The sequence below is a fragment of the Squalius cephalus genome, assembly GCF_949319135.1.
Source record: "Squalius cephalus genome assembly, chromosome: 14".
Classification (NCBI taxonomy): Eukaryota; Metazoa; Chordata; class Actinopteri; order Cypriniformes; family Leuciscidae; genus Squalius; species Squalius cephalus.
In genome coordinates this window covers 26,414,978-26,433,446 of record NC_137135.1, presented here as the reverse complement: position 1 = coordinate 26,433,446, position 18,469 = coordinate 26,414,978, and the positions used below count along the sequence as shown (strand labels likewise).

Here is an 18,469-nt window from a genome sequence, read left to right as displayed (position 1 = left end):
CACTAAGACGTCATGGTTTGAAATCATGCATGGCACGGAAGGTTCCCCTGCTTAAACCAGCACATGTCAAGGCCCGTCTTAAGTTTGCCAATGACCATTTGGATGATCCAGAGGAGTCATGGGAGAAAGTCATGTCGTCAGATGAGACCAAAATAGAACTTTTTGGTCATAATTCCACTAAACGTGTTTGGAGGAAGAAGAATGATGAGTACCATCCCAAGAACGCCATCCCTACTGTGAAGCATGGGGGTGGTAGCATCATGCTTTGGGGGTGTTTTTCTGCACATGGGACAGGGCGACTGCACTGTATTAAGGAGAGGATGACCGGGGCCATGTATTGCGAGATTTTGGGGAACAACCTCCTTCCCTCAGTTAGAGCATTGAAGATGGGTCGAGGCTGGGTCTTCCAACATGACAATGACCCGAAGCACAGCCAGGATAACCAAGGAGTGGCTCTGTAAGAAGCATATCAAGGTTCTGGCGTGGCCTAGCCAGTCTCCAGACCTAAACCCAATAGAGAATCTTTGGAGGGAGCTCAAACTCCGTGTTTCTCAGCGACAGCCCAGAAACCTGACTGATCTAGAGAAGATCTGTGTGGGGGAGTGGGCCAAAATCCCTCCTGCAGTGTGTGCAAACCTGGTGAAAAACTACAGGAAACGTTTGACCTCTGTAATTGCAAACAAAGGCTACTGTACCAAATATTAACATTGATTTTCTCAGGTGTTCAAATACTTATTTGCAGCTGTATCATACAAATAAATAGTTAAAAAATCATACATTGTGATTTCTGGATTTTTTTTTTTAGATTATGTCTCTCACAGTGGACATGCACCTACGATGACAATTTCAGACCCCTCCATGATTTCTAAGTGGGAGAACTTGCAAAATAGCAGGGTGTTCAAATACTTATTTTCCTCACTGTATATTAGGATCTAAAATTCTGGTGTGGGCTTTTTGAATTTCTTTGCATTTCAATAAAACAATTTCCTCTTCATATCCCTCATCAACCTGAGGGTTGTGGACAAATCCACACTCATGAATCATTAATTGGCCAAACCATTTATTACATAGATAGTATAAAAATCCTGATTATTATTTCCATCTAAGATTAATGAAACAATAGCTAATTAGTGACCCTTGATATCACCACATTACACAAGAATGAGCATCAGGTCAAAATCAGGTTTAACACGAAATCAAGTATTCTTAGTACGCGATGGGAAGGAAACCAGCCTTGCAATGAGATGTTCATCAGATCTTTAAAATCTCAAGCCTCTATTAGAACGAGGCACATAACCTCAGCGTTTGACATGCCATGCACGTCTGTCATTTGGCCTGTCGCATTTTCTCTCACATTGAGTCTGGTGAAGCATTGTGGTACACAAGCAGAAATCACACATGAGATGACATAGTTAAGAGAATAAATGCTTATGTGAAAAGAGGACACATAAGGGAGACTCTTTTTTTTATCCCTGGGACGACTTTCATTAGTGTCTCTCCTTTGATGGATATAGCTTTGCTTGGATGGCAGGTGCATCTCTACCCCTCCTTTATCTGAGGTGATTTATCTGTCAATTCTGTACATCTGGAACAGTACCTCACAAGAGATATGAAAGTTCGAAATAAAAGGATAATAATGTAAGGTAAGCATGCCTCAAAACATTGAGATTTTTAGGTAGATTAAACCGTACATTAAAACAATGAAGGCGCTGCAGGCTTGTCATTAAGTAACACAAAGGAGTCCCTAACGAACTACTTGATGAGCAATGAGCCTTGTTAAACAAAAAGAGTAATTATAAGATATTGTTCTAATGCTTGGCAGATGTATTGAGAACCAGTGAGAGATCACAACAGTGATTGATGGTAAGCAAAAGGGTCAAATTTAAAAGGCTTGCTTATGGGTACTCAAATACAGTCTTGTTTTGTTTGTTTGTCATTTTAAATAAATAAACCCAGCTGTAAATCACCATGTGACTATATTTCAATATTTCATGCTTTCCAGATTATAGAGATGTGATTATTATTGCCAATAGCTGATTATACTCTAAATTATGTGTTCTTCAACGTGCTTGCAATTTGCATGTTTTTGTAAGCCTGGGGAAGGTCGATTGACTGAAATGCTGCTTATTAAAACATATTTGTGATGATGCAAACTTGGGTAGTGTGCAGGTGTTACATTTTTCTAGTTTATATGCTTTCCAGATTACAATCAATCACTCAAGCAATCAATAAATAATTATAAGAAATTTGTTTTACATAAAAAAAAAACCATAATAATAATAATAATAATAATAATAATAATCAGAATGAACTACTATTTTTAAATGGCCACCAATAGAGAAATAAACTTTTTGAAACCCGATTGTGTAGTTATGACATCTACCAGAAGGGGCTAACTGTACCATGCTAACTACTGTAGCCAAACCATGACACTCTGGCTGTGTCCGAAATCGCCCCGTATACTCTCATTCACTTTTCCCTACATTAGCCCACTAACATAGTTCACTTGAAGGAATGAAAACAAGTGAGCGAAGACAGCGTGCCGGCAGGGCTACCGTTTTTGCATAGTTTGTGCTTTGTTTAATAATTATTTAAAACTTAGCAAACTGGTAGCTCCAGTAGTAAGATGAAAAGATTTATATTGAACTCTGTCAAGGAAAACAAACCTTAATTAAACAGGAATTAAAAAGGAATTTATACCTGTATGATATTATGCTGTAGCCACATTGGACCAGTGTTTTGGAAAATGGATGAATGGATGATTCAGCTGCGGGTGCCAACTTCAGGCATATGACTCTCACAGTATATTATGGGTATTCTCTACCCATTGAGAGTACATCGGTGCTGCGTCCTATATAGTATGCGAAAACAGTACACCAACAGAGTAGTATGTTCGAATACATAGCATTCGAAAAACAGTGGGCGAAAAGTCGATGGACACTTTACTATCCCATGAGGCCTAGTGAGAGGATTTATGATTAGAAGTGAAGCGCCAGTAGGTCACATGATAATGACAACATGGCGGATGTACGTCCGGATTACATCCATAGTATATAGAACATACTTTTTTAATGGTCACAAAGTTTAAATTCAAATGTAGTACCGACAGTACGCGATTTCGGACGCAACGTGGTTATACACTCATTATTGCGGTGCATTGTGGGATTGAATAAGTGCACTCAATGTCCACTAAGGTTTCGGACACCACTACAAATGGCTGTTCACTCAAAGAGTGCCCTATTTAAGGGTATAGGCCTAGCTGGTTATTGAAAGGTTAAAAGTTCCAATGCTGAATGACTGAATGAACCATGAAGTACCGTCACGGTGTCCTTAAATGAGACACTTAACCCCAGGACTATGAAATTAAGTGTATTGCTTCAAGTAACCTACTTGAAGTCAATTTAAAAGCATCAGCTAAAATGGCTAATTAGTAATTAATTAGGCATCTTTAAACATTCAGCCAGTGTTCCAAGTGAAAGTGTACTCACCGGTACCAACACTGCAAAATGTTTTCAAATTGTGCAAGAAAATCTGACCAAAGATCTTATGCACTTAATGCAGCTTAACTCTTCTGTAAATAAATAGGATGCTCTCTGACCACTAGTATTTCTACCAGCTGCATCTCCTCTCTACACAGTATGCATCAACTGTATCGAGTTAAAGCTACTTCTTTAGCATATTTTTCACTTTTGCATGTAATGAAAGAATCATTTTTATCTGGTACTGCTAAGCTGTGTTGGAAAATAAAATAGAATTTCATTGGCGCAATACAAAGACAGCCTGTGTCAGCATAAATTAGCATTACTGGCAGTGCCAAGCCAACATGCATATTCTCAAGGTAACATTGAATCGAGCTAGAGCAAATCTTTTCATTTTAATAATTATTTTCTCCCTTTTCTTTTAAAAGATTTGCATATTCAACCATTTCAAAGTGTCATGTCCTACAGTATTTCACCATCTTGATATTTGTGCGAACGTCACTGTCACAGAAATACTGGTAATGCCCACTCCATTTAATATTTTCGCTCACTGTTCTGTCACTAAAAGAAAAAGACTAATAAATCTCCAACATATTGCTATTTGGAGGGATATGACCTCAATCCCCGGTCCACATGAAATGAAAAGCAGGTGAAATTATTGATTTCTTTTTCACAAGACAGACTAGGCCTATGCTTTTTTTAATGTGGGCAAGCAGAATTGGTCTGTCACTTCTGGTCATAAACACAGAGAATTGGCTGCAGGTTTATGAGGTTATACAGAAAATGGATCTCACTCACTCACTTCTTAACTTCCAATGAGGTCACAAGCTGTGCTGCATTGCAAACCAGGGCAGGTGCCATCAGAGCTGCTGGCCTTGTAGCATCACATGACCCAATTCATGTAACATATGTAGGCTATACAATCAACCATTACTCTAATTTCTAAATAATGCCATAACACGGCACCATAATCATTTCACAATAAGGCTAATTAATCAAATCTAATATGTCTAGAGGACACAACAAAAATGAATGGCGTCAAGCAATGCTGTGCTGAAATTACATTTAATAAACAGAACGCATGCAAGACTGTCAAGACTCCAGAGCCCATATGCTGTCTACAGTACCAGTACAGTGTTGCTGGGTGTGCATGAGGATGCTGGGTTGTCATTTTGGATTCCAAAGCATGAGCAAACCACAGATGTTCCCTGTATGAATTGTGCAAAAAGGAGAGACAGACATGACTGGGCAACACAGACAACACATCAACAGCATGTCAATCATTACACTTCTGTAGCCTTACTATTCTACACTCAAAACCAACCAAGACTGGGTAATAAACATAGCTATGACGTACAAATTAGGGCTGTCAATTACTTTAAAAATAGTAATAATTACACTACCATTCATAGTGCACAGTTTGGAATCAGTAAGAATTTCCTTTTTTTTTTTTACTCAGCAGTGTGACAGTGACAGTAAAGACATTTATAATGTTACAAAAGATTTCCATTTCAAATATACTGTTCTTTTGAACTTTCTATTCAACAAAAAATCTTGGGGGAAAATGTATCACAGTTTGCACAAAATTATTAGCCTAACTGCCTTTATATAAATAAAATTATATAAAGGCAATTAACCTATACAATTAGCCTACCATTTACCATGTTTCTTGAGCACCAACTCAGCATATTAAAATGATTTCAGAAGCAGGGCTGGCAATTCTCACGCACTGAGCGTGAGACTCACACAATTTACACTTTTCACACGCTCTCACGCCACACATCCATTTTCTCACGCACAGAAAAATCACGAAGCAAAGAGGCCACGGAGACCGACAGACAAGACAGGGCAGGTTACTTAGCCTATGATATTAAAAAAATAATAATCTCAGCTCTCAGATTCTGTACATTTTATTACAAACACTTTTTGAAACACTGAAATTCAAACACTAAATACCGTTTTGGAGTTTGTAATGTGACGTGACAGATCCCTAGCGGCCGGCACGTGAACCGATCATCTCTAGCTAATAGTAAATAAACACGAATGAACAATGTTGAAAGATACAGTACAACTTACCGAAATGTATATTCCTCATACATAATATCGATCAATCAGTGTTTTTCAACCGCGCAAAGAGGTCAATTAAACAGCTGGAGAACAATATGTCACATAACATTTACCTCAGGAAAGCCATTTAATGACCATAATATATATAGCACGTTAGTTGGCTAGAAAAAAGAGCTATAGAGAGTATTTTGCTAAATGTGTACTATATTACATATTTATTATATTTTTACTTACATCATTAAATAAAAGTTATTATAATAAAAACGCATTATATTTAATTTAAGTTATTTTTAACCTTAAACAATACTACCAGCTGAGCTGATAGGGCTCTCTGTATGTTTGCAGCATTAGGTGAGATTTTTTTTTTTTTTTCTTGAGAAAAATTAACGCCCATCTTGTGTAGGCCTACCTAATATTTATCCAAATGAGTCTACTTGGGCCATAACAGCACAATAATTAGCAAATTAATGCATTTGCTCAAAACTCTATAAAATGGCTTCCTGCTTTATTATCATTTAAAGGGAGGGAATGCCATTCAAGGATATGTGTTCTATTAACATAACGAGGACCCATTAGATAGTAATTAGGACCTAAATGAAGAATAGGCAGGCCGACAATGCTTAATTTCCTTTGGACTGGAACAAGCCCCTAAATGATTAACTGGTAACTATCCATCAAGCTTTTTTTGTGGGCTTTATATAATCTACAATACCGTCTTCCTTGACCACCCCTGTGATTGAACAAGTGGGCAGAAGTAGGGGAAAGCTCAAGAACCCTATCGATACAGCGTGAGTGCACATCACTTCCTTAATCATGTGGACCGGGAGGCTGAAATAGTTGATGTTAGAGGAAGCAGGAGGATTGAGGGCCGATTGATTATTCAGTCAATGTACTTTTCGATCAAAGTGTGAACCACAGGAGTAATTAGAGCAGGAACACAGGACGTCTGTAAGGGAAGTGGCATGAGGGGGTAAAGCACCAGAGAACAAGCCAGTTGTTGTGAATTGTAAGGAGAGTAGTGCTGATATTAACATCTTCAGAACAACTGGAGGACTTTTTTTTCCCTCCCACTCTAAAAAGTTTTTTGATGTTTTTTTTCCCTTTCCAAATATTGAGCAAAATTTAGATGCACATTGATGTCTTAATTGGCATATTTAATATTCTCTTCTCGAAATTCTGTATGATGTAGCCGCTCCTGAAATGTCAGAATATGCAAATGAATTATTCAGAATCCTACGCTTTAGTTTTCACGACGGTCTCCTTAATGCTACTCAGCTGATAAAATTGCACCCAAGACTTATGCGAGAGAGGACATTCTCCACTCAACATCAGTATATTGCATCACAAAACTCCCACCTGACTCAACGCAGCTGTGAGATTCACAAAGGCATTGGCATGAATTTCTGAAGATGTTTGCCTCTGATGTGACTTCATGTTTGTTGGATGGCTGGAGGTTGCTATCCAACGCTATAAATGCTATTGGCATGTTTCCTGCGTTTCTAACAAAATAAGTCATGAAGAGATGATGTTTGAGATGTTGTTTTATGCCAGTTGGTAAGTTTTTTTTTATGTTTCTGAAAGAAGTCTCTTATGCTCACTGTGATATATTACCGTTTAAAATAACCTTTTTTTTTTTTTTTTATACATTTTAAAACGTAATTTATTGATAAAGCTGAATTTTCAGCAGCCATTACTCCAGTCTTCAGTGTCCTCCAGAAATCATTGTATTATTCTGATTTGGTGCTCATGAAACATGAACCAAACAGTTGACCCCACTGACTTCCAAAATTCCTTCGTGGGTGAACTATCCCTTTAAGAACAATGTGGATTTACTTTTAGTATAGACTGAGCAAACTAAGTTTAGACTGAGCATGATGATGCATCAGCTAATGTGTTATTATAGAAAATAAATAAATAAACATTTGCTTCCATTTTTAGTTGTTATTGTCCTATTACTGACAGCAACAAGGTTGCGCTGTTAAGGCTCGCGCAGTCTCTCGAGGAGAAATCTGAACAAATGAGTGCGGCACACACAAACTCAGTTAACAACATACTGCCTATAAAAATTCAAAATGTGGAGTTTTTATATTTTTAACATGTTAAGCAACCTCACACGACAAGTGGTGCTTTCCTGAATACCATTACGATTGAAAATGTGACACTGATTTCCTACAATAGTTCAATAAACAGTTAAAATGAAGTCACTTACATTTTAGATGCAATATTGGCTGTTTTTGTTCTGTTACAGCAGCGAAAATAGTTCCAAACAAAGATCACAAGAGAATTAACTCATTTTACAACAACACTCAATGCGTTTTCATTGCTGAATGATTCAGCCGTTTGAATTAATCGTTTGAATGAATGAATCAATGACTCGCTCATTAAGACGGTCGCCTGCCGCCACCTACTGGCTGTTTATGTTATATTTAAAAGTATCATTCTTTCCAAAGTTTCTTATTTGTGTATTTAAAACAATTTCATAACATTATTTAATGCAATTGTAATTTTTCAGTGTAAATGATTTAATTTGATCAGCCTTACCTACACTAAAATATTTCCAGGATTTCACAAGATATAACTGTAATATTTCACAGTTAATTACATTATTACCACTTAACAGGCTTTAACTGTGATATTTCACAATATAATACCGTATTTAGACTTTTACTGTGAAAATAATGCAGGCGCGGGGCTATTACAAGAAACTACTGTGAATTCCATCTTTTTCGCGCTATAACTGCGTCATCTGAGCTCTCTGGTCTCCTCCGTGGTCTCATTCGATGGATTCAGCGGTAAGTGTTTAAATTTCAAACTTTGTCAATTTGATGACTGTTTTTTATGATAGTGCATGTTATTTAAAAGTATTAACCAAATTAGCGTTAGTTGTAGGTTCTGTTGTCATGTTTTTGGAACTTAGCTGGAGCAGACCCGCGTCTAGGTTTGAGCGCGCAAATTTGAATGAACAGACGTTGGCTGTAGTGTAAATAATAGGGGTTATGCGCAACATACTTCCGGGTTCTACAAAACAGATATAACTACTTCCGGTCGTCAGCTACTGAGGTAAACACAGCGTAGGAATGGCGACCTTTTATAGCCGGTGTTTAGAGGAGCTACCCATTCTATCCATTTCAGATGTACATCGTATTGCCAAACGGACTTCCAGAGCCCTGAGTACTCCGTTAGATAAAGGATTTAAGTTTTACGCCTCCTCATGTATTCATGATTATGAAGGTATGTAAGTTAGTATATGTAGCTTTTGCTAATGGCACCCGATGTAGAGTTAGCTAACTATCAGTAAGTTAGTTTAGACTTGTACGCTATATAGTTTAACCTTTTATATTTGCTTGCAGATGATTAAAACAAATCAAATGAAGACTGCATTTTATTTTTTTTATAAAAAATTGTTTCTGATACTTAAGCATTCGTGACTTTTTAATTAAAACAGAAATAAGAATTGTATTCTAAAAAAGCGAAAAATAAGTTACCTCAGAGATCACCTAACGCTGCAGATGCGTACGGAAGTGCAAACCGGAAATGCTTATTCCTGTTTTCCGGTTCGAACGTTGGGCGTTCCGCATAACCCCTATTGTACCGTATTAAGTTAGTAATTGTGAGAGGTCACGTTAGCTACACCGTCGAAAATGATTAATGCTTTTCTTTGTTACTCTAACAGCGTTCTCTCTTTTCCCACAGCATTTTTCTACGGTGACCACCGGGAAATAAAGTTATAAGGTAAGCTGTGGCCTTAATGTGGGTATTATGACAGTTATTATCAACTAGATAAATGATAGTGTTGTGGATTTGGGCAAAGGTGGAATAAATTCATCTCAAATTAGTAACGTTAGCTGGGCCTCATCATAATTTTCTCCCCTGCTGTGTGTGTGAAACGGAGTAGCCATTGTCTGTCTCGTCAACAGAAAAAATAAAGTGCGTTACAAAACAACTGGATTTTATTGTGAAAAAGATATAGGAAAATAAATGTGTTTATCACTGAATGTGTAAATGATGTAAATTGTTGTGTGCAAATGCTTTGCCTGGGTAAATCACACACCTCTACTTTGTTGCAGGACTATTCTTGACTGTGTGTTTGTGATGTAAATGTTTTTCAGTTGCTGTTTTTTAAATGGTTGCTGTTTAACTGAATCACAGTAATGTCACCTTGTTAAAACTGAGCTAACTTTAGTTTTGCTCAGTACTGCAACAGCAGTGACCCACTGAAGGTGGTGACTGGGAACTGACACCTTTTTCATCCCACTTGAATTGAACTAACAGCTTTCTTTTCTATCTTTTTGTTTATAGGTGCTTCTTGGGCATCAACCCAGAGACAGGTACAAAATCAAAGAGGCAGAGAGGACACATAAACCAGCAAGTCTGTACACTGATCAGGAAGCTCATTGACTTTGAATGGATGTGAATCTAATGAAAGCTGTGTTCCAACTTCAGAACAGACTAACGAAACACTGTCTCTGTGTTAAGCTAGATGTAGTTATCCAGTAAGATGTTTACTGAAGCTATTAAAGGGTTACTTCACCCAAAAATTTAAATTCATTAATTACACTCCCTCATGATGTTCCAAACACATAAGAATTTTGTTCAACACAAATTAATATAATTTTAAGAAATCCGAGAGCTTTCTGATCCCGCTTATAAACTGCAATGTTATAACCGCTTTCAAGCCCCAGAAAGGTAGTAAAAACATTGTTAAAATAGTCCATGTGACTACAGTGATTCAACCTTATTGCTATGATGCGACGAGAATACTTTTTGTGCGCAAAGTGGTAATTGCTGTCCATGGAAGAGTCAGCTCTCAGATTTCTTAAAATATCTTAATTTGAGTTCTAAAGATGAACGAAGGGCTTATGTGTTTGGAATGAGGGTGGGTTTTTAGGTGAACTATCCCTTTAATGTGTTCTATAGTGTCTCCTGGTTCAATGGAGAGTTTAGACAGACTGCAAAATGTGTAAAATTCATTGTTCTTATGTTTATTTGAATTAAATATGCCTTTTCAATGTTATAGGTTATTGATGGGTTAGAAAAAAAACGTCAAGTTTACAGTACTTTACAATAGTTTTAAGTGTAAATTTACATCACATAACCGGCTACTGAGTTGAATTACTATGTACACATTACACATTCCTGTTACCCACTGTTCATTCCTGTTACCCAGTTTTTATTCCTGTTATTAAATTGTATTTTTCAAGTACCATTATCACATAGTAAACACATGCACACACATATTGACACACATTCATACCCAGTGTTCATTCATGTTACCCAGTGTTTATTCCTGTTATTAAATTGTATTTTTCTTCTAAAAAATAAGTTAAACCACTGTTTTTATCAGTTTTGTTTGGTCCATCATTTATGCTAAATCACAGTAATGTATATAGACATTCACTGCTAAATTACAGTAATACTATAGACACTAACTGTAATTTCAGTTAAATACAGTAATTCTACAGCAGCTTACTGCTAAATCACAGTAATACGAAGGCATAATTTCACAGCTGTCATTTCACATAGCCTATGTAATGATACAGTAACTTACTGTGAAAGTCATGCAACTGGTAACCTGCAATTTACTGTAAATTTACAGTCAAATAATTAACAGTGTAGGGTAACAATTTTGATAATTTAGTTGATAATAATTGAATAACCGATGACAGACAAAGCAGAATCCCAGATTCATCTGAAAGGTAAAATTATTCTATGACTTATATACAGGCATATGAATATTTACTTATGTAATTGGCCATATTTTAATTGAAGATATGTCATAATAGCAACACTATGAATGCAAAGTTAATGATTTCACTCAACTAACAGGTTTTCATGAAAGCAAAGATGTCTGAAATGTACATTTAAATAATTGAAATACTGAATAATAACCCCATTAATTACAATAATTATTAAATTTCAAAAATAATACTAATAGTAATAACATGCCACATGGGGCCTTCTCTGACAATTCTGGGGGGTTATAATACCCCAAAGGGCTAGTAATCATTTTACTTCAAAATAAAAACTATAACTTTTACTCAGCAAATCTAAAAATATGAATGTGTCCACAAATCCCTTATTAACAAACAGATACAAAATGTCTATATTTAGCATAAGGCAATGTCATAGATCACTATTTTCCTGAAACACAAAATTAGATAAATTAAACCTCAAAACTGTTTAGTGAATCTCACAAATGTTTATATTCAGCTGAAATGACTAAATTAAAAATAGCGTTAGAAATTTCTCCTATTGAACTTCCTGAATAAAATTGTTCCACTTTGTGCAATATGAAGTGTATTTTGTATTTAATTTATTCCTAATTTATTTATACAAACAAGTACTTACTAGTCATACTGCCTGAAAAGACAAAATATTAAAAGTAAAAAAGGGATATTTAATTATACTCTTTCAATCCCCTTATAAGGTATCTCTCATCATCCTCAAGCATGTTTTTTTTTTTCCTGCTTTCATGGTAGGCTGAGTTTTTCAGGCATTGTCAAGCTAGTTTAAAATTTCATAAAGGGAATACAAGAAACAAAGAGAGTGCGGTTGAGACAGGATACTTCCCACTCCGTCTAAGTTTAAAGTATATTCCTGTAGAGATGGTAGGAAATGAAGCAGAAATGAAGCCTGCATTTTATGTCTCTCGTGTTGCTATCTACGTCTCCCAAGTGCGTACACAAAGAGTCCCTCCCCTGACACGAGAGTTAACACCGGCTGCAGAGTTACGCGTGTCCTGGTGTAACTGCACCCAGGTGAATTGGAACTAACTGCGTTCACTTCTGCCACTTTAAATTCTCTATTGTATTGCCCTGCATTGTTGAAATATACATGGCCGACTAGTTGATGTGTGTGGCTGTCTCTGTGTGTTAGGCTACTGCTGCAGTGTGCCCCTTTCTGCCAGTTTTTGTGTTCACACTAAGTTCGGTTCTCTTGGTTATTTTGGTCCAGACCAAAAAAAAGAGAAATAATAATAATAATAATAATAATGATGATGATTAGGGCTGTAACTTATCACAATATATTGCAATACAAAAATGTGACAATATGTAACGTTGATAGTGACAATATGTATTGTGTATAGTTCACCCAAAATAAAATTTCTGTGTGAGGAGTAAATTCACACATTTGATCTGAGAGAAAAAAGTTTTCAGAGTTTTAGTGTCAGTACAACATTAAACTGCTATAATGTTGAATATAATGTATAATGATGCAATGGGGGAATATTTGTGGGTCCTATCTTTAGTCTTATATTACCTGTAAAAAGTGGCCTACATTATTTTGATCTAGTCAGTGACAGAGTGCAAGGCATATTCATCTAAATAATTCTGTATTTTCAGCTTCAGAATAATGAATATTTTTATTCTGGTGTCACTAACCCTGTGCATTGGGTTATCAGCACCAAGTCCAAGCCTATTCATTTACACCCACAATGATACACCAAATTTAGCATTTTAATCAACAGTACATTTTTTGTTAACTTTTTACCATGTCTTGGAGTATCGCAATAATATCGTATCGTGAGTTCAGTACCGTGATATGTATCGAATCTTGACATGACATTTTGTTACACCCCTAATAATGATACATTTAGTCCTGGTTCGCTTAGCATCCACTGTCATTTTTAAGACCAAACCTAAAGATACAAAAACAACAGACCTTAACGAACATCCAAAACAATGTGTGTGCTGGGCTAAATGCGCTAGTTGTAGGCTATGTGCGTAGATATGATGGTATTTTGACCAGCTGAGAACGCCTGAAGAGTTTATAAAATGTGTGAAGGAGTCAAAACAGCGGCAGGAATTCCACCGTTGCTCACAAACAAAGGAGACGGTGTTCCTGGCCCTGTAATTACGCTGAACGATGTAATTGGCAACGTCGCTCTTATGAGGAGAAAAAATAGGTACAGTTTTCTTCAGCATTCTGTCCTTTTTAGATCACAACTGGATAAAACGTAAAAGAACAAAATCAATTGAAAAAAATGTGGCCCATCTGTTGTCTCTTTATTTCAAATATACTAGAATAGTCACTACGTCTGCATCATAAATGGCTTCAAACATCAGCCAGGTTTCACCACAGGGCCAATCCTAAATGCTGTTCTCCTGTCAGTAGAGTTTATACGTTTTTTTTGTTGTTGTTGTTGTTTTTATGCCATCTTCAGAAAGGTGACCATTGATTTTTGGCCCTACCCTTTGATTATTATCTCAAAGCTCCCCCCATTGGCAAATGAAAAGTAAGTCTGAATCTGGAAAAAGTATGAAGACCTAAAACTAAGGAACAGCCTTTGAAATGATTGGCGTTATGCCTGTGAGCCTGTCACAATCCAATTATTCTGGTTCTAGTTCACCATTTCTCAAATCCCAACTCTCTCGGTTCCGGTTCATCTACACCAGCTAAACTAAGATTATGTTTTGTCTGTATATTTCCAATGTGACTTTCATTTAATTGGAACACACAGCTAAAAATCAGACAGTGGACCTAGTTACCGTGTCACTGATGAGCTATACTGAGAAGTAAAATGAAGCGCTTAGCTGGCATTACTGGATAATAAATATGCATGAAATTACATTCGTGCTATCTACAACATGAACGCACAGGGTGACAGAAGGTTATCGCAAATGGCACTGACATGGGCAGAGTTTACATCTGAAATCATAATCAGCATCATGTAACTCTTGTAAATACCTCATGTCTGTTGGTAACATTTAACTCTATCCATCATAGGGCCAATAAGGTTCTACTCTTTAAAGTCTGTGTTTGAGGGTGAAAGGTCAAGATCACAGTAGTTGACAATCTAGACCCACTGACCTTAGTTCTCTGGTCGGCAAAAGTGTGGAGGATGTGAAAGCCTGCTGCCTGTGTATTGATTGTGTAGCTTACATGATTTTCAAGGTCATTTTGGGTTGCAAGTGCTTATTTTCCATAAACTTTGAATTTGATTTCATACTCCACAGAAAATGAAAAGCAAGAATCAGAAACTGTTTTGCATTACACATCAAGCTAGCTGGCTGCCTGGTAAAGGACTTCCAGACATTTCCCCCTCTTTCTCTTTCTTTTTATTTTGCTTGGAAATCACTTGAACCCTTTTAGCTATCAATGGCAAGCCATGTCAGGCAGCAAGTTTGCACCCATGGGGCCCAGAGAGATTGGCTTCTCTGGAGCCGAGCGATATGGACTACCGCCCAATTTTTGTTGGCTAATTAGCTTTGCTGCGATTTCGCTGCCCCTACCTTATCAGCTCAGCAGCCACGTCTGTACTTCAGCTTAAAATGTGTAGTGTAACTGACTGGCTGCAGAATCAGAGGTTAATTCATGGTTTTCCAGTACACACACACACACAAACACACTATATATATAAATAAAAAAGCATCAAATGTGTTACTTATGATGATCGTCTTTATATAAACTTAATTTTACATAATAGATGCTGTTTATAGATAGATAAAAAATTTGGTAGATAGCTATTCATCATTTTGCACACGTTGAAATGTTTCGAGAAATTAACTTCCTTTACAATGTTCCGGGAAAAAAAAGCCTCTGTGTTTTGCAAACTTTAAAGTTGTTTTGCAAACAATAAGGTGGTTTATAAATTATTTTATTATAATCATTATATTAATAATAATAATAATAATAATAATGCATTATAAAATTAGTATTATTATTAGTAGTAAGCTTATATTTATTTTTATGGAATACTGCAGTATTTATTTATTATGGTTTATCCATGCAGATCTTTTTTTTTTTTTTTTTCATGTGCCCTCGTGTTTTGGCAGATTGATTACTATTTGTAAAACCAATTTTACTATAAATACCATGGTTAAACTATGGTTAGCATGATCTGATAACCATTGTTTTGTTTTTCATTTGTAGTAAAACCGTGGTTAATTTTCGTAAGGGGATGACGTGAGGGCGGGACAACCAGTCACTCACATCCACAACTACAACTACAACGATCCAATCAACTCCCATGGACAAAATAAAGTCCCGTCCTACATGTTTTCCTCTTTACTCGATATGCATCACAATAGGGCAGAAAATGTGACTAACTGGATAAAATAATTTAATCAGCATACTTTCAATATATATATATATATATATATATATATATATATATATATATATATATATAACATTTTGTTAAATTACTATAAACATTTTGTTAAATTACTAATTTTAATGTGAAATCAGTGGATAAACCAGATTTTTGTCCACAATACGGGCTAGCTGTCTCACACTAGCAAACCCTTGACCATTTGAATAAGCACAATCAAACTAAAAAATAAAACTTGCATGATATATGCAAACCACAGCAGGTCGCCTACACGAGCAGATCATAAAGCCTACACTATAGCAATCAAAACTTCTTTATAAAACGGTTAGTTCCAGTCCTTGATTCTGATTGGTCAATAGCTGTGTTTTATTCACGATAAAACTATGGTCACTTCACCAAACGGATCTATGTACAACACAACACCCCCAAGCAACAACTCTTAGTAACTTAAACACATGTTCTCGTTGATATTGTTCATTGAACCTTATAGAGTAAAGTATTGTGAGAGATAGAGTAAAGTGTACCTGCCTTTACAGTAGATGAGTTACACCATTTTCCTGCAGGTCAGTCCTATTCGTAATAAAAAATCCATTTGAATGTCTGCTGCAATATCTTGTCCTTAACAGTTGGGGTTTTCCGTGCCCTGACAGTCTAATCATTTGCGTATCAGTGTTCACAATCACAACAAGTTTCAGTCCTTTCTATATATAAAAGTCTTCGCTACTGACTGACTCACTCATAAAGACAGTGTTTGCCGCCATCTAATGGCGAAATATTGTCACTTCTGTTGCTGTTCACGGTCAGGGACTTTTTTTTTCCAGCGGAAGGAAGGCTTTTAGTGATTTTACTTCTTGAAACTTGCATTAATATGTTTTGCCCTTAATATTTGTTTAGCCTTGCGTCGTGCCTAACAACGCCCTTCAGCCGTGACTTCACGATACAGCACAGCCTCTCGTACCATATTGCTTAACAAGTTACAAACAGAACATGAATGTCAATTGTCAAAGCAGACATAAACTGCACAGCAAGCATATAACACACAGCAAAAGAGAGATACATTAAAAACTTAGTTACTCACCTGTCACCTTACTTTCTCTGTAAAGCTGAATAACGTTATACATCCATGTTGGCAATTGAATCTTCAATGAATTCCATTCAACCCAGAATGTTTCAGATCAAATGCTAATTGGCTAACGTTAAATCAGTGTTGCCAGATTGGAAATGTCCAAGTATTGTACCAGAAGCTCAAAATAATCGTATTTGGAAGAAAATTATAGTACACGAGTCAAACGTACAGAATATAGCTATAATCTAGAGTAGACTAACAACTTTTTTGACACGACCTGCAACTTTATTTCTAAACTATCAACTTCAGATTTAGACGGTGGGCCGAACGCGTTTTTCGTGTTGTTGATCGATCTCCATCGATAGAGTATACGCTTCTTTTATGTACGATATTAAGTAATTATATGTAGTCAAATAAAATTTGTTGGCAATTCTGGTTTGATCATATATTTTCACAAACGTATGTTTTGATTGTCAATCATCTTAGGCAAATCGCGGGACAGCTCTAGTAGCTGAACCAATCGGATTGGAGTTTTTAACGTCATTAAAAATACTAACCAATCACAGACGGCCAGATTAGGACCCCGAAATGGGCGGGAGTGACATAGCGATAATTTATATTTATTGTAGGCCTAACGTTATATTTATATATCTAACATAAATTTGACACGATTTATCTTGGATATGGAGTGTTGTGTGCATGTTACTAGCTGTACATCAACAAACATCATACCCTTTTCAGTAACAAGTTGGATCAAGTTTGTACAATGTTCTTTAGAGTGGGTGAATTTAAATACAAAAGAAAGCCAAATCACCCAAAAAGCTGTGGAAAAATATAAAATCACAGAAGGCCACATTCCAGATGTGCCAATTCATGTTGGCTACCATAGAGAATGCTACATGCAGTATGCTAACAAAAGAAATATTGAGAGAGCCAACAAGAAGAAAGAAAAGACAGTACAGGAAGCTGAAGGTTTGTAAAGCAGCTTTATAAATTAGTGGTTAACCTAAGTGTAGTTGTTTGACCTCATACGTCTGGATTAATCATGGTGTAAATGCTTAGAATCCCTTTTAACCCCAAACAACTGATTGATATTTACATCTCAGAAATAGTGAAAAATATATTAAGTTAATTATTATATATTTATTCTTATAAAAGGCTACTATAGACATAGCGACATCTAGTGGACACATTTTTCTACATATAGCGACTGAAAATGTGCTCCACCAATCAGATGAGCAAAACATTAAAAGAGTTTTATGATGAACTGTGAAAAACAAAGGGCATTTTCATTGTTTCATCAGAATAGATGTATCAGGGCTTAGATCAGGTCAAGAAGATGTCTCACAGCAGGGCTGAGGATCTGGGATAACCTGGGGAAACAGATTAGCAGATTAGTTGTAAACAGTGTAGTAAAATTATTGGTTCACGGTCTAATAAATGAGGATTTACACACACATATACACACACAAATTGGGGCAATTTTTTACTTTTTGTCCCCCTTAGTTAGATACAGGTTGTAAAACTATAAAGTTGGAAGCATTACTACTACAATCCATGCAGTCATCACATTTTTTTTGTTTTTCCCTTATCTTTTCCATTACAATATACTGCCCTACAAAGGCAAAAGACCTTAAGTCGCTAGAGTGTGGAACTGAGAAAAATGACTTTAAAGATTTTTAGTTGTCCCGCCAAATTAATTATAGGTAGGACACTGGAAATCTGGCAAATAGATGTTTTAGTAATGGAAATTATATACATAAAAAAATCTTGAGCTCAAACTTGACTTTTGACCACTATTTT

The 18,469-nt window shown here is 36.2% G+C and overlaps 1 protein-coding gene across 2 annotated transcripts in view; it reads right to left on the bottom strand.

Annotated features, from left to right (window-relative positions):
• Nucleotides 1-16,808, bottom strand: part of lingo2 (leucine rich repeat and Ig domain containing 2) — a 383,251-nt gene extending 366,443 nt beyond the window's left edge. For both annotated transcript variants that reach the window (XM_079891776.1, XM_079891770.1), the window contains exon 1: nt 16,679-16,808. The gene's annotated coding sequence lies outside the window, so the exon portion shown is untranslated. The remainder of the gene's footprint in view (nt 1-16,678) is intronic.
• Between the last annotated feature and the right edge of the window lie 1,661 nt (nt 16,809-18,469).